The 21,947-nt window shown below is 47.2% G+C and overlaps 1 protein-coding gene and 1 long non-coding RNA gene across 19 annotated transcripts in view; one reads left to right on the top strand and one right to left on the bottom strand.

The window, feature by feature from the left end:
* Window positions 1-21,947, top strand: part of ARID1B (AT-rich interaction domain 1B) — a 449,775-nt gene that overhangs the window by 9,662 nt on the left and 418,166 nt on the right. The window lies entirely within an intron of this gene.
* The window catches only part of LOC138849559 (uncharacterized), a 31,799-nt gene continuing 10,978 nt past the window's right edge, over window positions 1,127-21,947 (bottom strand). Inside the window, exon 2 of the long non-coding RNA XR_011388444.1 lies at window positions 1,127-15,009. This is a non-coding gene — a long non-coding RNA (uncharacterized lncRNA). The remainder of the gene's footprint in view (window positions 15,010-21,947) is intronic.

The following is a 21,947-nucleotide window of genomic DNA, read 5'->3' as shown; positions in this document are numbered from 1 at the left end:
GGCTGACGAGTAAATCCAGCTACTGCTGCGGGTCCTGAAATAAACCTTTCTGAGAGCGAGGCACCGCGACGAGTGGAGGCAGCTCCAGAGCGCTCAGCATTCCCTTCGGCTGCTTCTGCTGTGGGCAGCGCAGACGGTCAGCCACTCACCGTGCTTCCCAGCCCGAGTTAGAAATGATCGGTAATTCTAAAACTCATGTAAAATTTGGCACCTAGTTTTCGAGATTTTTAAGAACCGAATTTTAAGACTCGGTGGCCATGTGTTAACCTATAAACCCGTTTTACTGTTCTTTATGTTTTCCTTTCCAGATTGCGATTTTTGTAGTAATTTTGCTTTCCCCAGTGAGTAATAGATGACCTTGGAAATAGATGTGTAGCACACTGCTAGGGTTTGCTGTGCGCTGGGCCAGCTCTGTGATCTGGAGGATGTGGGAGGGAGTCCGGGCGTTGGCCGAGGCCTGCACTTGCTCAGGTGGGGGCCCATCTCTCGTCTTTTGCGCTCATTTTCCTTAATTGTCACGTTGGTTGAAAACCTCTGCTGAGGTCATTGGCATAAGTCTGGGGGCTCCGTCCACGGCACATCTGTTGACCCACCTGCCTTCCCACTGTGGGGCTTGGTTTCTCATTCTCCCGGGCATGGTTCGGGACAGACCCTTGTTTCCATCAATCAGGGGAAGCCCAGAGTGTCCCGGCTTCAAAATTTTGTGCTACTCTGAATTTTTAAACAAACAGATAGTGCCTAATCAGCTGTGCACCACTGAACAGCTTATGAAACTCGCTGCATTCCAGGCGTGTTCCGTGAATGCCAGCAGACCTGTGCAAGTACACACATTGTGTGCATTCCACCATAATTTTCCTCACACTGATTGAACTCTTGCTTAATAGTTCTGTGAAATGATTTTGCTTCACTGATGGAGCCTGCGGGGGCGGGAGGGGGGCTGATGTCACCTCTCTCTACCCAGTCAATAGCAGATTCTGTTTTCTGGCCAAGAATCACTCCTTTCTTATGCCTCTTAGACGCTTCCACTTTTATGGCCTGTAAAAATGACCGACATATTAGAGGAACCACTTTTTGCAAAGATATGACATTTTGGAAATTTTATTTATTTATTTATTTTAAAGATTAATTTTTATTTTATTTGAATGACAGAGTTACACAGAGAGATAGAGACAGAGAGAGGTCTTCCATCCGCTGGTTCACTCCCCAGATGGCCACAACAGCCGGAGCTGCGCCGATCTGAAGCCAGGAGCCAGGAGCTTCTTCTGGGTCTCCTACGTGGGTGCAGGGGCCCAAGGACTTGGGCCATCTTCTACTGCTTTCCCAGGCCATAGCAGAGAGCTGGATCGGGAGAGGAGCAGCCGGGACTAGAACTGGCACCGTATGGGATACCGGTGCTTCAGGCCAGGGCTTTAACCTGCTGTGCCACAGCGTGGCCCCAACGTTTCAGAAATTTAAAACTGGGCTGTTGGAGCTGGTGGGTGCTGGACCTTGGTTACTTGTTGCTAAGTGGCTTGCTGTTTCTGCTTTACCTTCACTGAATATACAACTCAGATCTGGTCCTTACAAAATTACGATTTATACACATGGAGGCAAGGACTGCTCAGGTAGTCAAAACAGGGAATATCAAATCTGAGAGTAACTCAGGCGTGGAGACAAAAACTTTTTTTGAGAAAGAGAGAGAGAGAGAGCAAGCGTGCGCTCCCCCATCCCCTGTTCATTCCCTACGTGCCTTCGACAGTTGGGACTGTGCCAGGCTGAAGCCTGGAATCAGGAGCTCAATCTGTGAGCCATCTCCTGCTGCCTCCCAGGGTGCACATTAGTAGGAAGCTGGACTTAGCAGAGCCAAGATTTGAACCTAGACCTCCTGTTACGGGATGTGGGTGTCTCCAGTGGTGTCTTAGCCACTAGACCAAATACTTGCTCCAGAACAATTTTATTTTATACTGAGATTAAAACCATCAGGGACAACATTTAATTTCTATTATGAACCAATACTTTGTACCACTTGTTGCTTAAGATACAGGGTAAATATAACATGATCCACAATTTTCCCTGGTGAATTATAAACTCCTGGTGTTTCACAAAGTAAAAATTAAAGTGAATGGCTACGTTAGCTGTCTGTAGTTCTTATGCAAGAGGACTGTATGCCTCAAAATATTTGAGTAGTTGATAAGAAATCGGAAGTAAACATTTCTCATTGGGTGTATTACTCATCTACAATATCAGGCTCAAGAAATCTGCTCAGTCTGTGTTCATGTTGTGGGTGGAAGAGTGGTGTACAGGACTTGGAGACTGTCCCTTGGTTCTATGACATTGATGAGAAAGTGAGCTTAATTTGTTTTGGATGCCATTCATATGATGATTTTTCTGCTAAAGAAATGGCTTCATGGTATCATTATCATGAAGGCTTTAATATTCAGGTCATTGGACTTTACCTCATTTGACAGTCTTCTGTATGTTAGGGCTTTGGGATTGCAGATTTATGTCATGGTAGCAAGAACATGGGTGTTAGGCATGTGCTGTATGCCTGGCACTGTGTTGGATGATGGATCCGTTGGGAACTAGGACCTGGACCTCAGTGAGTGGACAGTGAATTGCTTAAGGACAAGTAAACATAATAGACTATGTAATTCAGTATAAGCGGCTTGGGTGAGAGAATTTTTTTTTTTAAATTTTCATTTACTTATTTGAGAGGCAGAGAGAACGTGAGCGAGTGAGTACTAGTGAGCCCCCCTTCACTGGTTCACGTCTTTTTATTTTTATTTATTTAAAATTTTTTTTTAAATTTATTTGAGAGAGCCACACAGAGAGAGGGAAAGGCAGAGAAAAAGGTCTTCCATCCTCTTGTTCACTCCCCAAATGGCCGCAATTGCCAGAGCTGGGCTGATCCGAAGCCAGAAGCCAGGAGTTTGCTTTGGGTTTCCCACGCAGGTGCAAGGGCCCAAGTACTTGGGCCATCTTCTACTGCTTTCCCAGGACATAGCAGAGAACTGGAGCAGAAGAGGAGCAGTCACGACTCAAACCGGCACCCATATAGGAGGCCGGCACCACAGGTGGAGGCTTAGCCCACTGTGCCACAGCACCGGTCCCCTTTATTTTTATTTTTAAAAGATTTATTTATTTATTTGAAAGGTAGAGTTAGGGCGGGGGGAGGGAAGAAAGACAAAGAGAGCTTCCATTTGCTGGTTCATTCCCCAAATAGCTGCAACAGCTAGGACTGAGCCACGCAGAAGCTGGGAGCCAGGAGCTTCGTATGGGTCTCCCATGTGGGTGCAGGGACCCAAGCACTTGGGCCGTCTTCCACTGCTTTCCTAGACACAGCAGAGGGAGCTGAATCAGAAGCGGAGCAGCTGGAACTTGAACCCATGCCCATATGGGCAGCCAGTGCTGCAGGCCATGGTTTTAACTTACAGCACCATCCTTGTTCACTTCTCAAATACCCATGAAGGCCCAGGCTGGGCCAGACTGAAGCTCAGAGCTGGGAACTCAATCCAGGGCCCCCTCGTGGATGGCAGGAGCCCAGTTACTCGAATTATCACCACTGCCTTCCCAGGGTCCCCATTAGTAGGACGCTGGAATCAGGAGCCAGAGGCAGGCATTGAACCCAGTCCCTCCCATGTGCTCACTGTTTTCCTAACCAGTATCTTAACGGCCGTTCCACACACCTGCCCTCGGATGGGAGAAGTTTTGTTGTTGGAGGGGCACAGAAGAGGTCAGGGCTGGTGTTAGGAATAGAATCTGGTAAGTCAAGACTTGCCAGGCATAGTGAACCTGGTAAAGACACGGGCAGAGGAGGGGGAGAGGGGTAGAAGCAGGGGCAAGGACAAGAACCAAAGTGGACAGGTTAGAGAACCTTGGACCTTTTGTCAGCTGTTTAGCCTCAGTAAGTTACTTTACCTCTCTGGTTTACAGTGCTGTCCACCCTGAAGGAATGGGAAAGAATGCCTTTTTTTTTTTTTTTTTAATTTTGGTGAGGATTAGACTTTATAAGGTCCTGACTTACTGCCCAGCAATGAAGGTGGTGTTTTGTTTTTGTTTTTAAATATTTATTATTTATTTGAAAGTCAGAATTACACAGAGAGAAGGAGAGGCAGATAGAAGAAAGAGAGAGGTCCTCCATCCACTGGTTCACTCCCCAGATGGCTGCAATGGCTGGAGCTGTGCTGATCTGAAGCCAGGAGCCAGGAGCTTCTTCCTGGTCTCCCATGTGGGTGCAGGGGCCCAGGCTTAGGCCATCTTCCACTGCTTTCCCAGGCCATAGCAGAGAGCTGGATCGGCAGTGGAACAGCCAGGGCTCGAACTAGCGCCCACTTGGGATGCCAGACTGCTGGTGGTGGCCTCACCCACCACGCCACAGCGCCAGCCCCAGAAGGTAGTGTTTTAATAGCGTGGTAAAGGTTTGTACCTTTTCATGGACAGATAAAAGGAGTTAGATGTGATTCTCTATTAGCTAACAACCTGTTAGTCTTTCCTTTCTGAACACATGTTAATATTTGTGTCTTACTTCCAGTCCAAGCCATATAAATTTTTTATTTTTTGCCAGATAGGTGTGTTTACCCTGTGTTTTGGAAAAGTAGGTTACTGAGCAGCTCTAAAATAAAATGCCCGTGGTAGTTTGCCTGGTTTTTAAATAGTTCTATATTTTTTTAACTGGCAAGGAAAAAATAAATTCAGATTGATACTTGAAGAATTTAATTTTATCACCATCAACAAATGGTGAGTGATCTTGGTTTCCTGGCGCTGTACCAGATTAATAGGTACTCAGAGGTGTTTGTGAATTGTTGAACAATGTGTTCATTGCTTAAGGAGAAATGTCTTTAAATTCCCAAGTAGCTATCAGTGATTAAATGAATTAAATAAGATCATGTGTAGGATATTTTTATCTTCCAGTTAATTAGAAATACAATGCTGGCCTTACAAGCAGTCTGAATTTTGAACTGAGGGAAGCTGGTGGTAGGCAGACAACTTCCAGCTGATGACATGGATCTTCTACTTCTAATTTATTTTCTCCACATATCAAGTAGGTTGAATGTTAAGCTTTTGCTGGCTTTGAAAATAGCCCTCTTACCGCCAGCTCCTGTGTAGTTCCTTGGCTGATGGAGGAAACATTCAGGAAGCTGCCCTATTTACTACAGCAGGCGGGGACCTGCTCTCTGAAAGCCCGGCCCTCTCCCCTTTCACCCGGCATCCTTTGTGTGTGGCGAGACTTCGTCCCTCCTCCTCCGCTGTGGAATTTGTCAGAACCGTGAGCGGTTTGAAGCAGTAGCGCTTGGCGTTTCTTCTGTAATGAGTTAGTGAGGGTGGGATGCAGAGCAGTTGTGTGCTATCTTTCTAGATGTGCATCGCGTTCCTGTAGTTTTCCGTTTGCTGCTACTAGTGAGGAAGGAGAGAAGAATGGAGGGAAATGGAGATGGATTTTATTTAAGACAGTTGTATTTGGACAACTTAGGGGGGTATGCTTTTTTAGTTTAAATACCCGTTCCTGGTCTAAGTGGTTTCATGCTTCAGTGAAAAACTAACGCAAGGAAGTTGTAATCAGCTGTTAAGATATTTGAGCCCACTGGTTGTCAGTGTGTTGAAGTTTTATTCTTGGTGCATCTAGAAACCCAGTGTGAATGTATTTTGTGACTAGGAAGGTGTAGTGGCGTGGCTAAACTGGCAGAGCTGGAATCTGGATTTGATTTGCATGTGTGCGATTTTTTAGGGACTCTCGAAGTTCCACACATGAAATGAACTAGGTGGTGTGTACGGCGTCACATGATCAAAATATTTTTCCCCTTGCTGCTGCCAGAAGCTATCTATTGCTTTTCAACAGTCTTCCTTGTTGGGCTTCACGCCAGGATGTTTAAGACAAGCCCTTCCGTGAGCTCTTCCATTCTTAACCTCTTTGACTGCAGTGCCGTGACCTTCACATATGTAGATTAGCCATGTGCTCTGTGAATTGAAACTTGCTGCCTCAGGAAGAAAGGGTTTTTCTTTTTATTCCATTGGGAATTTGACAGCCATTCATCCCTGACCTGGGCAGAGGTAATGCAAGGAAATTGGATTCAAATGGAACGTGGACAGATAGCTCGGGGAAGCGGCGTGCCGGCAGCCCGGCTTTCTACCTGGTCCCGGCCCAGAGCGCCGCTGCCGACCAGCGCTGAAGGTGCACAGGGTCTGAAAAGCACGGAGACGTGCTGGAAAAGCCTGCTTTTCAAGGAGGAGGTTGTCACTGTGAGCATTTCTAATTAGCTTTCACTCTGTTTCTTCCACTTCCTTTCCACTTTAAATTTTTGAAGTCTTTTTTGAATTTTTATTTTCTCATGCTACTTGAGAATTAAATACTTTCTAATATTGTGAGCCATCATGAGCTTAAACACATTTAGAAGAGCTATTCAAAGGTAGATGTCATGGGGCTGGCATGGTGGCGCAGTGAGTGAAGCCACTGTATGCAGTGCCGGCATCCCATATGGGTGCTGGTTCGAGTCCCGACTGCTCCTCTCCCGATCCAGCTCTCTTCTATGGCGTGGGAAGGCAGTGGAAGATTACCCAAATGCTTGGGCTCCTGCACCCGCATGGGAGACCCAGAAAAACTCCTGGTTCCTGGCTTCGGAGCAGCTCAGCTCCGGCCGTTGCGGTCATTTGGGGAGTGAACCAGTGGATGGAAGACCTCTCTCTCTCTCTCTTTGCCTTTCCTCTCTCTGTGTAACTCTGACTTTCAAATAAATAAATAAATAAATATTTTTAAAAAAAGTAGATGTCATTACAGAACTGGGGAGGTGAATGTGTGACCTGTGTCTTGGAAGGATCAGCATGTTTCTTTGTCTTTGAACCGTAAATGGCTAGACTGATTTTTTTTTTTTTTTAAGATTTATTTATTTGAAAGTGAAGTAGGCAGGCATACAGGTTAAAATTGATTAGATTTGTGAACTGGAAGACCAAGCCTTCACCATGCCCCTGTGTGACCTCATGCTCCTAACTGATGCCTTTGCCACGCCCCTGTGTGGCCTCATTCCCCTACCTGGCCACACCTGGGTGCCCACCAGCCAATCAGGTTAATTAACCACTCCCTTTTGGAAGTGGGCTAAAAGCCGGACACAGTGTGGCCGGGCAGGCTCTTCTTCCCTGGCCTCTTGTCAGGAGGGGGCTTGCTGTAGCCCGGCGGCGCCTCCAGGGCGCATGGCCTTTGGGCCTTGTGCTCTAGGCTTCCTGGCCCAGATACAGGCCTAGATGCTCTTCCACGGGGCTGGTTCCTGGTGCTCGGTATGAACCCCTATTCACCTCTCTTTCTTAAATAAAGCTCTCACTCTCCTATGCATCTTTCTCACTAAATAAAAGCTTAAAACGTACCATGCTGCCTCGTTTATCTGTGCCGGTATTTAGAATTCTTCTCTAAATATTAGGCAAGAGCCTTCTTGGGCTTATTAATATCGGGGATTTAGTAATAAGCCCGTGGTGAAATCGTAAGGCACCCCAAATTCCGGTAGCACATGTGGCACCCCGGATAGCGTTTCGAGGGAACTTTTAGGGGCCACATTTCAGTGTAGATTTTAGGGGGTCTTCTCCGATTTCAAAAGGTTGAGTTACAGAGAGGTTGAGGTAGAGGCAGAGGCAGAGGTAGAGAGACAGGAGGAAGGAGAGGTCTTCTATCTGCTGGTTCATTCCCCAGATGGCCACAACGGATGAAGCTGGGCTGATCAAAGCCAGGACCCAGGAGTTTCTTCCAGGTCTCTACGTGGGTGCAGGGCCCGGAGCACTAGGAGCGTCTTCTACTGCTTTCCCAGGCCGTCAGCAGAGAGCTGGATTGGAAGAGGAGCCAGTCAGACACGAACCGGTGCCCATGTGGAATGCCAGCACTACCTATAGTGGCTTAGCCCTCTGTGCCACAGCGCCGGCCTCCTGATTGGTGTTTTACAGATTTGCTTCTGTGACAGTTTTTAATTCTGTGCTTATATGATTAATAAATGTAGTTAGAAAACAGTGGATTTTTGGAATTTTTATCAGGCAAAATTAGTTTTAAAGAATGTTTATCTTTGCCTTGATAATAAACAACTGGAAACTAAAGTAAAATTCAGTGTAAGTAACAGTCATATCTGATTAGGTTGATATGACAGGGCATTCAGAAGGAAAGTTCTCACTGTAAGAATAATAGGTCTGAAGTGGCACTCCAGCTAGCGAGAGGAGGGCTGCCTGGGTCAGTCTGAAATTTATGAGTGCTTTCGTGTGGCTTTCCAAGCTGAGCTTTTCCTGGGTGCATGAGGGTGGATGGAACATTCTGGGCCAGAGCATCCGCCACAGGCGCTGTGGGAGGCTTTGGAAATACCCAGCCTTTTACAGTGCGCTGCATGGGACCTCCGTGTGCTTGATGGAGACGAAGGCAAGGCGGCCGAGGGGAGACTTGATTCTTTTCCATGTGAGGACTGATATGTAGGGCTTTCCTGCGTTTCTTTGCACGTGAGGACAGAGGGATGATGGCCCTTAGACGACTGCGCTCTGTGCTGCCAGTGTCCTAATTTGCAACTCAGAAAATGGAGCTATAAGCACAGCCAAAAAATTAGATTAATGAAAGGGTGGAGGTGAGGAGGCAGGGCAGCTCCAAGAAGATAGGAGAGTGCTTCTGTGATTGGAGAAGTAGCAAGGCCAAGTACAGAGTGGGCCTCACGGGAGCTCCAGGTGCTGGGAGTCTTAGGAAGTGGGAAGAGAGAATAAGCGAAAGGAGGCAGGTGGTCGGGGCCAGGAGGGAGAAGGTAGGTGGCTGAAGAGAGGGGATTTGAGAGTAAGTTCATCCTGGGCCCAGTGTGAACTATGTGGTGGTAAAAGTTGCCAACCAAATCCGAAATTAATTTCAAGAAGGAGAGGGTACTGAGTAGTGGAGTAACAAACACAAGGCAGAAACATGCCTTCAGTTTTTGGGCGAGGTTATCCTGTGACACACAGTCCTGATGGTTTCTGTCTTTGCTGTTGTCACGTGGCCGTGGCAGAGCCAGAGTCCATGGGGCTGGGGGACTCGAAAGCGCTCAGTGGTGTCGGAACGGCTGCAGAGAGCCTTCCTGTTCTTCTTGGCCTTGTTGTGTCAAAAGAGTACCGGGCAGTACTGGGAAGAGTTTCCCTTGGTGTCCCCTTTGTGTGTCCTTTCTAGAACTGTTGACAACACCAAGTCTCACAGCTTTCAGGAAAATCAGTTGGTGCGTACCTTTGTCTTAAACAAGTGATGTGGGTTGAGTTCCACTTAACCAGCACTGCAGGAGTGCGGAGCAGCGTCACAGATCCCAGCGTTGTGTCTGCTTTCTGGGTCTTCTACTCCTGTTTTCCTTACCTCCTGCTTGTTCCTCCTTTTGCTGCTGATCTTATTTCCAAATGACATACTCATGCTGTTTTCAGCTTAGAGTTAATTGAAGAAGTTCCTGTCTTTTGGTTCCTGTTTTGTGACAGTATTTCATTCTGCGTGATTGTGTATGATGGTATATCACTACTGGTTTCTCCTGGGGGTAGCAGAACTAACCGTCCGCCCAGAGACGTGCCCTTTGTTGCAGGAGCAGACAGCAGCACAGGGGAATCCAAAAGGAACTGGACGTTTTCAAACACCGGTCATTGTGTGTGAGCGTAACAAAACCCCGTTGTAAGGGAACTGTCACAGTTATCTCAGTGGTCCCACAGCTCCTCAGGTGTACTTCCTGTTGCAAGACAGTTGTCAGATGCCACGTGGGAACCCTGAGCCCACGCTCACTTCCTCAAGGTTGGGAGGAAGGGGCGTTCCCCTTCTGATGCCGCAGGGAAAGCATATGGGATTCCAGCTGCTGGAAGGCACTCCTGCTTTTGGATCATCTTGGTTAGCACCAGGCTGTGGTTTTGGATGCGCTGGGTCTGAGATCTGTTCCCGGTACTCCGCAGGGTGCTGGCGTAGGAGAAAGAAGACTGGGGTATGGTGCAGAGGAGCTTGGTCTGGGCCTGGTCTGTATGTTATGTCCAGCTGAGAGTGGGGTTCATGAGATTGCCATTTGGGAGTGTGTGCGTAGAGGGGAGGGTGCTGAGGGGCTTTAGGGACACTAGCATTTAAGGGATGAATGAATGGGAGATGAAGACCTGGGTGAGACCACAGAAACATGGACTGGTGGAGGTTCCTGGAGGGAAGACTGGCACAGCCCAGGTGAGCACCAGAAGGTCAGGTGAGGGGCCGGTGCTGTGGCGCAGCGGGTTAAAGCCCTGGCCTGAAGCGCTGGCATCCTGTATGGATGCCAGTTCTAGTCCCGGCTGCTCCACTTCCAATCCAGCTCTCTGCTGTGGCCTGGGAAAGCAGTAGAAGATGGCCCAAGTCCTTGGGCCCCTGCACCCGCCAGGGAGACCTGGAGGAAGCTCCTGACTCTTGGCTTTGGATCAGTGCAGTTCCAGCTGTTGCGGCCATCTGGGGAGTGAACCAGTGGATGGAAGACCTCTCTCTCTGTCTCTGCCTTTCTCTGAAACTCTTTCAAATAAATAAAATACATCTTTTTTTTTTTTTTTTTTTTTTTTTTTTTTTTTTTTTAATAAAAGTAAGGTCCAGTGAGGGGAGGCTGACACTCTGGCCATCTGGTCGTTGACCAGCTTGGAAGAGGCATCAGGATGGTGGCAAATGGTGGAAGGGGTGAATAGGAAGTGAGAAAGAGGCTTCAGGAGAGGGTTTCTGGTTTGTTTTTAAAAACTTTTTATGTAATTGGAAGGGAAGAGTAAAGAACTTGGGCTTACTGTTGGCTCTCTTTGAATCTAGGCTGTGCCTGTCACAGCCCCTAAAATGCCCGGCAACCCTGTTCTCCAACCGACAAGGGCTGCTCAGGTGGGGATGGGAGGAGGCTGTCTGCTCTGGGTCCCCCGTGCCTGGGGTTGAGTCTGGCACATGGTGGGACTCTGTGTGCCGGTAATACGAGACAGAGAGAGAGAGATTGAGATGTTCCCATCTGCTGGGTCACTCCCGAAATGTCTGCTGAAGCCAGGAGCCCAGAACAACATCCAGGTCTCCCATGTTGGAGGCAGGGACCCAGGCACTAGAGCCATTCATTCTCTGTTACTTCCCAGGGTGTGCATTAGCAGGAAGCTGAATCAGAAGCTGAGCAGGGACTCAAACCCAGGCACTCCAGTATGGGGAGTCGGCATCCCAAGTGTGGGCTTTCCTGCTGTGTGATACTGCCCCTGAGTTCTCTTTCTTGATCCTTGCAACACTCTGAGGTGACAGATTTTGTGGTCCCCTTTTATAGAGTTTAAGGAAATGTGGGCCAAAGGCACATGTGCTTTGCGCCATCAGGTTGGGGCACCAGGAGGCCAGCTGAGTCACTTAACCCTAAAGCACATACTGTGCTGCCTTTCTGCCTTCAGGTCGAAGATACTTCACCTGATTTGGAGACTGATTTTCCAGAAGAACGGTGTCATGATGCAGTGTTTTGGGTGCTCTTGATTGCTTTATTAAATTGAACTGTCACTTAAAAAAAAGATTTATTTGAAAGGCAGAGGAGAGACAGGGAGAGACAGAAAGAGAAAGAGATCTTCCATGTGTTGGTTCAATCCCCAAATGGCTGCAATGGCTGGAGTTAGGCCAGTCTGCATCTAGGAGCCAGGAGCTTCATTGGGGTCTCCCACATGGGTACAGGGGCCCAGGCACTTAACTATCTCCCACTGCTTTCTCAGGCCATAACAAAAAGCTGGATTGCAAGTAGAGCAGCCGAGACTGGAACTGACACCCATACAGGATGCTGATGCTACAGGTGGAAGCTTAACGTACTATGCCACAGTGCTGGTCCCTGGAGTGTCTCTTTGTTTTTATTTTTATTTATTTTTTTGTTGTTGTTTAGCTTTTCTTAATTTTTAATTTATTTTTAATTTATTTTTTGGAGTGTCCCTTTGGAGTAGTGCATCAGCGCCAGTCTGGGGAAGACTTAGCAGCGTGAAAGTTTGTAGAAACTTAGCATTTAGAAAATGAACTTTGGTTGTTACTTCTTCTGTGGTAGTATTCCCGGGTTAAGGCAGTTGTCAGTGGAATAAAAGTTGTTATTGGTGTTTTCTCATTACTGTCTGAAACTTTTTGTTTGAATGCTGTCATTCAGGATTGGACATCAAATATCTTGGCAATTCTGAAAAGAGTTTTCTCTGCATGTATAGGTTATAGTTATTCCTTGATGTTAGAATTTTTTGTAACATAGGTATGTATTTTCTACCCTGTATTTATAATAAAGCCATTCTGTAAATTACAGCCCACATATATGTCCCCTTTCAATTATTATTAGATTATAGGTTAAAGTCCTCCTGCTACCTGGAACCTCAAAGGGAAATCATTGTTTGCTGTAGTACTGAGATATTAAGTATTGAATAATTAATAATATAAGGTAATGTGTTGAACAAATACTAGATGTCAAGCGCTGTGCTAGGAACTACACGTGCGTCTTCCAAGAGGCCCGTCCTGTTACTGCACTGGGTTTCTAAATGTGCACCTAGAGGCGTATACAGGCCTAAGGCGCCTGTCTTGGAAGGGGCCTAGGCACAGTGTGAAACTAGGCATTTGGATGCCTGCTGTTTCCAGTGTTGGGCTGCGTTTATTTCTTTAGGAGTGATTGCAATGAGCAGAGCTGGGTAAGTTGTCTTTGTGGAATTGTCATAGTTTTTTTTTTCCTTGCTTGCTTGCATTCACATCATGTGGTAGTCTATGAGAATACTGGAAAAGTTGGTGAAGAAAGACCTCTTTCCTATCAAGGTTACAGAGGTAACACAAAACAGAATCACCAAAGAATCTGTGCAGTCCTAAAACTCCCAGCCAACAGGTGTAAATAAGAGAGTCGTTTCCTTCCTTCCTCCCTCCCTCCCTTACTTCCTCCCTCCCTCCCTCTCTCCCTTTCTCTCTCTCTCTTTCATTCATTCATTCATTCATTCAAGATTTTATTTATTTGAAAGAAAGAGTTACGGGGGGGGGAGGGAGGGAGGGAGGGAGAGTGACAGAGAGAGAAAGAGATCCTCCATCTACTGGTTCACTTGGCAGTCTCTCCAGTACTGGGCCAGGCCAAAGCCAGGAGCCAAGAGCTTCATCTGGCTCTCGTATGTGGGTGCAAGGACCCAAGGATTTGGGCCATCCTCTGCTTCTTTCCTAGGTGCTAACGCACCAAGAACTCCCTCTGGTTCTCCTGCGTGAGTGGCAGGAACCCAAGTGCTTGAGCCATCATCTTCTGCCTGCCAGGTGCATTAACTGGAAGCTGGATCAGAAGCAGAATATCCAGGACTTGAACTGACACCACTCCCATCTGGGAGGCCGGTTAACCTCCCTGCACCACAGCCTCCGCCTCTAAAGGTGATCCTTACGATTGGCTTAGTTTTTTTTTTTTTTTTTTTTTTTTTTTTTTTTTTTTTGACAGGCAGATTGGACAGTGAGAGAGAGACAGAGAAGAAAGGTCTTCCTTTTGCCGTTGGTTCACACTCCAATGGCCGCCACAGCCGGCGCGCTGCGGCCGGCGTACCGCGCTGATCCCAAGGCAGAAGCAGGTGCTTCCTCCTGGTCTCCCATGGGGTGCAGGGCCCAAGCACTTGGGCCATCCTCCACTGCACTCCCGGGCCACAACAGAGAGCTGGCCTGGAAGAGGGGCAACCGGGACAGAATCTGGTGCCCCGACTGGGACTAGAACCCAGTGTGCCGGCGCCGCTAGGTGGAGGATTAGCCTATTGGCGCTGGCCACGCTTGGTTTAGTTTTTATTGCTGTTCCCCTTCCTAAGAACAAAGAATCAAGACATGCATAATATGATCGAAGAATCTAGCAAAATCTCACCAAGAAAAGTATTAAAGGGGCCAGTGCTGTGGTGCAGTGGGTAAAACTGCCACCTGTGCTTCTGGCATCCCACAAGGGCACTGGTTCAAGTCCCGGCTGTTCCACTTCCCATCCAGTTCCTTGATCATGTGCCTGGGAAAGCAGTGGAAGATGGCTCATGTACTTGGGCTCCTGTACCCACATGGGAGATCGAGATGGAGCTGCAGGCTCCTGGCTTTGGCCTGGCCCAGCCCCAGCCATTTGGAGAGTGAACCAGCGGATGGAAGATCTCTTTCTCGCTGTGTGTTCCTGGCTTTTGATTGGCTCAGCTCCGGCTGAGTGAATCAGCATATGGAAGATCTCTCTCTCTCTCTCTCTGTAACTCTGCCTTTCAAATAAATAAATAAATCTTAAAAGAAGTGTTAAGGCTGGCGCCACGGCTCACTAGGCTAATCCTCCGCCTGCGGCCCCGGCATCCCAGGTTCTAGTCCCGGTGGGGGCGCTGGATTCTGTCCCGGTTGCTTCTCTTCCAGGCCAGCTCTCTGCTGTGGCCCGGGAGTGCAGTGGAGGATGGCCCAAGTGCTTGGGCCCTGCACCCCATGGGAGACCAGGAGGAAGCACCTGCTTCTGCCTTGGGATCAGCGCGGTGCGCTGGCTGCAGTGCACCAGCTGTAGAGGCCATTTGGGGGTGCAGGGGGGTGAACCAACGGAAGGAAGACCTTTCTGTCTCTCTGTCCATTCTTCCTGTCAAAAAAAAAAAAAAAAAAGTGTTAAAAGTACACTGTGGAGTTACCTAGTATTTTGGCCACTATACACACATGGCTATTTGAGTTAAAACAAAATAAAATTAAAAGTTCAGTTCTGCAGTTGCTCTGACCACATTGTAAGTGCTCAGTAGTAGAGAGTGCAGCACAGACCCAGAACCCACCCGTTGTTGCAGGGTCTGTGGAGCTGTACTGTAGACTTGGTTGTTAATTAGTTTAAATGCAGTAACACTATGCATTGCTCTTAGTAAGGGCACATGTGAGCTACTGGAATTGTGGATGGTTGTATGGATGATTCAAGGATGGCCTTGAATCACCATTCTGAAATTATCTTTAATGTCATCAAAAATCTAAACATCTGAAGTTAAAAAATAATTGAAAAAGCAGTAACACAGTATTGTAAGAAAGTACTTCTTTCTCTGGTTTGAAGCCTTCTGTCCAGGTTGTGCCATTTGTCTAACGTGGTAGGAGTCAGGGTGTCTGTGTTGTCTGTGTTCCAGAAAAATTATCTGTAGGTGGTGGGGGGGGAGAGAGAGAAATAAAGAAAAAATGATACAGAATTTCCATTCACTGTTTCACTATTCAGATGCCCACAGTGGCTGTGGCTGGGCGGGGGCCAGAGCCAGGAGCTCAGTCCATCTCCCATGAGGGCAGGAGCCCACTCACTCAGAGGCCTCCAGTGCTGCCTCCTGGTGTCTGCTCTGGCAGAAGTCAGAGTCCAGAGCTGGGAGGTGGACCCAAGCACTGATGCAGGATGTGGACGTCTTAACTTTAGGCAAATGCCTCCTTCCCACCTGCTTAAGAGGAGCTAAAAGCCTGCTGCTGGTTGGAACCAGCCTATGGGAAGGTATTCACTTGGTTTTGTTTACTACTCGCTGAAAATGCCCGTAAGACGGGTTAGTGATTTTTTCTTCTACAGCGTCTGAAGGACACTACTTGATTTCTGTCTGTGTGGCAGTTGAACTTTAACCAGCGGTCTGGTAGTTGGAATAGTTTATGCATTTTCTGTGGAAAAGCATCAAATTGCTTTCTCAAGATTGACTAAAATGCTTTAACTCTTCATAGCAAATGAGGCGTGAAACAAATTGTCAAAAGGATGGGGAGACAGAGTTACTGCAGCAGTGAGCACGGAACTGGCCAGGCTGTGCCGGGAAGGTGTGAGCCGGCAGGTCAGTGCGTGGATGCCCCTTCCTCCCCTCTTCCCGCCTGATTTCACACAGCTGGTCTTCACTCGGAGACCTCTGTCCACATCAGAAAGGTCACAGCCCTCTGAGACTGCTGGATCTCAGTGTTGCTGAGAAGAGCAGTTAGGAAGCGTTGGAGGCTGCAGATTGGAGCTACGCTTTCTGCTTCCCAGTGGTTCGCTTCACATCCCTGTTAGATGAAGCAAAAAGACATTTTTGGTGTCTCTGGAAGCTTGGATAGGTATTAAGTGTGTCAGTTTCCTATGTTCATACCCTTCTGTCATTCCGATTAGAATAATACGCTGCTTTTTGGGGTTTTGGAGCTTGAATAATAATGCTTGGATTGAAAGGTAATGAAGTAGTTAAATCATAGGTTTTTTACTTACAAATGTCAAGGGTTAATTTAAGGAATGGCTAGAAATTTAATAGGGAGCACTCATATTTTTGGCTACTTATTCACTTTAAACTTGGAAGTTTCTATTTATATTCTTACGTTAGGATTTCTTAAGACACAGCAACTGAAAGGCTACCATTCTTGTAGGCCACTGGGGCTTTTAATGTCAAATATAGGCCAAATAGTCGGGATACTGTTCCATACAGCGTGGGGGGAGCGCCTTTAAACAGAAAGATTGTGAATTGGCTGTGCTTTTGCAGCCAGGTCTAAGAAAAAGATGATGTTTGTGTTCCTAAGTGTCTAACATCTCCTAAGTGAAGGGGTGTGTTGATACATGTGTGCATGTGTGTTGATGAGTCTGTTTTGTGTGTACAAGCACAGTATTAGGAGTTACATTCAAAGTAGTTTGAATATAACTACAAGTATGAAAAGTAGAGAAAACGCATAACCCTACCACACTGCCTCTGACAGTGCTTTCATACCTTTGCACGTAGCTGTGATTTCTGACGCGGGTGTGACTGAGGAGGAGCAGGTGTCACCGTAGGTGTGTGTAAGGAATGTAGGAAATTGGTCGGACAGCCTCCAAGCAGCTGTGCTTCCTTTTTTATTCAACTGGCTCTAAATCCTTGAAGTTTTTGTATTTGATCTTATACATTTATTGAGGCTTTTCAGTGAGGGTTTAGGAGCCAACATTCTATTTGTGGAGTGCATTCCACATTTGTAAAGTGACGTCATAGAGATGCGTGTGTGGCTGTAAGTTTCACGTATGGAACAGTGGCGGGTCTTGGGAATGCTGCTTGCCTTTTCAAGAGGGAATGGAGATCTTTCCTTTGCTTGGGATCCAGTCTTGTTCTTGAGCTGTGTCTGCCAGTCTTTCCTCGTCATCGTTACGGTCCTGTCTGTCTGATATTTACCCAAATTTAAGTTAGCTTTTGTTTTTGCATTATTTATGATTCCCCAGTGCCTTTCTGTTCAAGTGAATGCTCTGTTTTTACTTACGTTGCATGTTCTTTCTTGTTCTTATTTTATATTTTTCTTTTTTTAAAAAGGTTTTATTTATTTATTTTTTTAAGATTTATTTATTTTACTGGAAAGTCAGAGTTACACAGAGAGAGAAAGAGAGGCAGAGAGAGAGAGAGGTCTTCCATCCACTGGTTCACTCCCCAGTTGGCCACAACTGCCGGAGCCGCAAGATTCGAAGCCAGGAGCCAGGAGCTTCTTCCGCGTCTCCCATGCTAGTGCAGGGGCCCAAAGGCTTGGGCCATCTTCTACTGCTTTCCCAGGCCATTAGCAGAGAGCTGGATAGGAAGTGGAGCAGCTGGGACTTGAACTAGTGCCCATATGGGATTCCAGCACTGCAGGTGGCGGCTTTACCTGCTACGCCACAGCACTGGCCCCAAAACCTTTATTTATTTAAAAGGCAGAGTTAGAAAAAGAGAAAGAGAGACACAGAGAGATCTTCCATCCGCTAGTTCACTCCCTAAATGGCTTCAATGGCCTGGGCTGGGTCAGGCCAAAACCAGAAGCCAGAAGCTTCACCCAGATCTCTCACCTGGATACAGGGGCCCAAATTTTTGGGCCATCTTCTGCTGCTTTCCCAGAAGCATTAGCAGGGAGTTGGATCAGAAGTAGACAAGTCGGGACTCAAACTGGTGTCTGTATGGGATGCTGGTGTCACAGGTGGTGGCTTGACCCATTATGCCACAATGTGAGTGAGCCCCTCTATTTTTCCTTTAAAAATTTTTTTTTTTATTTGTGAGAGAGAGAATTGTGCATGCTCCCATCCACTGATTCACACCTAGAAATGCCTGCAATGCCCAGAGCTGGGAATTTGAAACTCCATCTAGGTCTCCTTTGTGAGTGGCAGGAACTCAATTACTTGAGCCGTCAGCACTGCCTGTTAGGGGTGTTAGTTGGAAGCTGGAGTCTGGAGTAGAGTCAGGCGTTGAACCCTGGGTACTGTGATGTGGGACAAGGATGTCTTAACCCCGTTCCCCCGCTCCAAGCCGGTTTGCCTTTTCTTTATTTTATTTTCTTTATTTTTTTTTTACAGGCAGAGTGGACAGTGAGAGAGAGAGAGAGAGGTCTTCCTTTGCCATTGGTTCACCCTCCAATGGCCGCCGCAGCTGCCGGCACATTGCGCCGATCCGAAGGCAGGAGCCAAGCGCTTATCCTGGTCTCCCATGGGGTGCAGGGCCCAAGCACTTGGGCCATCCTCCACTGCACTCCCTGGCCACAGCAGAGAGCTGGCCTGGAAGAGGGGCAACCGGGACAGAATCCGGCACCCCGACCGGGACTAGAACCCGGTGTGCCAGCGCCGCTAGGTGGAGGATTAGCCTAGTGAGCCACGGCGCCGGCCTGCCTTTTCTTGATCCAGTTCTTCCTGCTTCTCCACAGCAGTACATTTTGAGTGGATCCAATCTGAGCTTCAGATCCTATATCCTGCCCTGAGCATGTCTGTTGTTATGTTTTGCCAACACAAGTGAACAATTTGGACTCTTTCACCATATTTTTCTAAACACTTAGTCTCTTTTTCTTCATCTGCAAAATCTGGATAACAGTACTTAATTTATGAGGATTCAATTAACAAATGCGCTTAAAGCATACAACACAGTGTAAAATAAGTGTCCATTAAGTGGTAGCAGGAGCAGAGGTGATCGTGGTGGTTGTGTGAAATTCCCTAGCATGGTGGAATACCCCGTGATTGCAGACTGAGTTGACAACCAGGGGCCAGAGCACACAGAGCTTTGCACATGGAGAAAAGAGTCTGCTTCACTCTGTAGGCAGCAGAAACCACAAGGTACATTTACTACCTGGCAACATGAGATTTGGTCCTGTACCCTTTTATGTCTTCCTATCCTTGGTTCTTTTCCCACCAAAACTTTAAAATTTAAAGATTAGGCAATATTGCTAATTCCCAGTATTTATGAAGTGACATGTAATTAGAGCAAGAGTTTAACAAATGCAGACATCTTGCTAAAGTCCAGTACCCTACTCACCAATTCATGACTGTTTAGTCAGTAATTACTTGCTACTAACTATAAACCAGAGGACTTTAAAAGACTTGGGGAAATAAAATTAAATTGTAGAAAATGAAATTAAAAGATAAAAATGAAAAAATTAAACTTCATTTTTCAACATCAGCTTCATTAAGTTCAAGACAAGTAGTAAGCCATGACGCCAGCCATACAGTTCATAGAAAAAACTGACGGTCCTGGAAATTTAGCCATGATTAACTGAAAAACAGAAGCCTTTAAAAATTTTTAAGATTAAGAAACAGGTGCCACTGCTCTGGTGTAGCAGGTAAAACTGCTGCCTGCAACGCCAGCATCCCATAAGGGTGCTGGTTCGAGTCCCGGCTGCTCTGCTTCCCATTCAGCTCCCTGCTAATGTACCTGGGAAAGCAGCAAAGATGGCCCAAGTGTTTGGGCCCCTGCTGCTCATGTGGGAGACCTGGATGAAGCTCCTGGTTGTTGGCACTGGCTTTGGCCTGGCCCAGCCCTGGCCATCATGGCTGTCTGGGGAGTGAACCAGCAGATGGAAGATCTCTCTTTTTCTCTCTATCCCTATAAGTCTTTCAAATAAATAAGTAATTTTTTATAAAAACATTAAGAAACAAAAAGAAGTATGAAAGAGCCAGATCGGGACTGTAAGGTGAATAATGACTCCATGCGGAAACTCTTGCAAAATTGTCCGTGTAATGAGAAGAATGAGCAAGAGTGGTTTTGTGGTGGAGAAGGACACTTTGCTGAAGTTTTTCCAGGAGTTTTTGTGTTAAAACTTTGTCTAACTTTCTCAAGACACTCTCACTCAGCAGATGTTAGCATTGTTTAGCATCCCAGAAAACTGCTGCCGTGACTTGTGCTCTTGCCTGGTCCCCCTTCACGCTGCCTGCACCACCGACTCTCCTGGTGGCTATTGCTTTGATTGTGCTTTGCCTTCAGAGTCCTACTGCTACAGTCACATTCCCTCTCCCGTTACGTTCTTTGAATAAATGCTTGGGTGTTGATCCCACTTGTCTAAAATTTCCATGGAAAGCTCTGCTCTTAGCTGCAGCTGATTTGGCTATATCAGTTTGGGCACCCATCAAGCAGAAACTTGTGTTCCATGTTAATTTTGAGTCAGAATTATGTGAGCTAAACCAGTTGAGATGCCTGTGGTGTTGCTGTCGTTCCTGCTGTTGAACACTGGCCCTCTTCAGCGAGGGCGCAGACAGGACCAGTTCTTTGCCCTCTGGTTGATGTGGCTGCTGTGCCACTGTCGGCTTCATCTTCAAGATCATGTTGGCCCTTCGTGAAGTGTGGTAAACATTTGTAAACCAATGATTTCCCTGGGACATTGTCCCTATAAGTCAGTCAGTCAGTCTGTCTGTCTTCCTTCTTTCATTTCTTTCTTTATTTGAAAGGTAGAGTTACAGAGAGAGAGAGGAAGAGAGAGAGATCTTTTGTCCACTGGTTTACTTCCCGGATGGCTGCAAAGGCCAGGGCTGGGCCAGGCTGAAGCCAGGAACCTGGAACTCCATCCAGGTCTCCCGCATGAGGGCAGGGGCCCATGCACTTGGGCCATCTGCTGCTGCTTGCTCAGATGCATTAGCAGGGAACTAGATCAGAAGTGGAGCAGCTGGGACTCAAACTGGCACCCGTATGGGATGTTGGCATTGCAGGTGGTGACTAACTGCTGTGCCACAATGCTGGCTCCTGGATTTTCCATAAAGCATCCGTGATTTCACTGTTCTTCCACCCAAGCTTCACCATCAATTTGATGTTTGTTCTTGCTTCAATTTTGGCAGGATTCATGTTGCTCTGATAGGGGCTTTCTGTCCAAAGTGATGTCTTACCCTTGCTAGTGCCTCAAACTAGGTCCTGTTCAGATACATTATAAAAAGTTAATGTGGGGGCGGCACTGTGGCCTAGCAGGTAAAGCTGCTGCCTGCAGTACCGGCATCCCATGTGAGTGCCATTTTGAGTCCTGGCTGTTCTACTTCTGATCCAGCTCTCTCCTATGGGCTGGGAAAGCACTAGAAGATGGCCCAAGTCTTTGGGCCCCTGCACCCACGTGGGAGACCAGGAAGAAGCTCCTGGCTTCTTGCTTTGGATCAGTGCAGCTCTGGCCATTGCAGCTTCTGGAGAGTTAACCAGCTGATGGAAGACTCCCTCTCTCCCTCTTTCCCTCTTTCCCTCTCTCCCTCTCTCCCTCTCTCCCTCTCTCCCTCTCTCTCTCTCTCTCTCTCTCTCTCCGCTTCTGTCTCTCTGTAACACTGCCTTTCAAATAAATAAATCTTTAAAAAAAGGTTAATCTGAGTATATTTTGATGCCCCTCCAAAAAAAGGAAATCCATGAGTCTGTGCATGGTTTTTCATAATATACATTTTCCACTAACTTTTTTTAAAAATAGATTTATTTATTTGAAAGGCAGAGTTATAGAGAGGCAAAAGCAGAGAGAAAAGTCTTCCATTTGCTGGTTCACTCCTCAAATGGCTGCCTGAAGCCAGGAGCCAGAAGCTCCTTCGGGGTCTCCCAGGCAGGTGCAGGGGCCAAGCATTTGGGCCATCTTCTACTGCTTTCCCAGGCCATAGCAGCTGGATCGGAAGTGGGGCAGCCGAGACGCTAACTGACGCCCAAGTGGGATGCTGGCTCTGCGGGTGGTGGCTTTACCTGCTATGCCACAGCGCCAGCTCCTTTCCATGAACATTTTGAAGACTCCTTAAAATTGGTTATCCTGCTCAGGCTGGAACAAAACTCAGACTTACCCTGCTGTCCCTTGGCCGACTTAGGATGTCTGGGGTGAGCCCTCTTTCTGGAGTGTGACCTTTGCTGCTGGGGTTTGAGTCTCCAGGCAGGTCTGGCCCGTTTTTCTGCGCCTGCCTTTG

This window comes from Oryctolagus cuniculus, chromosome 5 (assembly GCF_964237555.1).
Source record: "Oryctolagus cuniculus chromosome 5, mOryCun1.1, whole genome shotgun sequence".
NCBI lineage: Eukaryota > Metazoa > Chordata > Mammalia > Lagomorpha > Leporidae > Oryctolagus > Oryctolagus cuniculus.
This window is presented reverse-complemented; position numbering and strand designations above follow the sequence as displayed.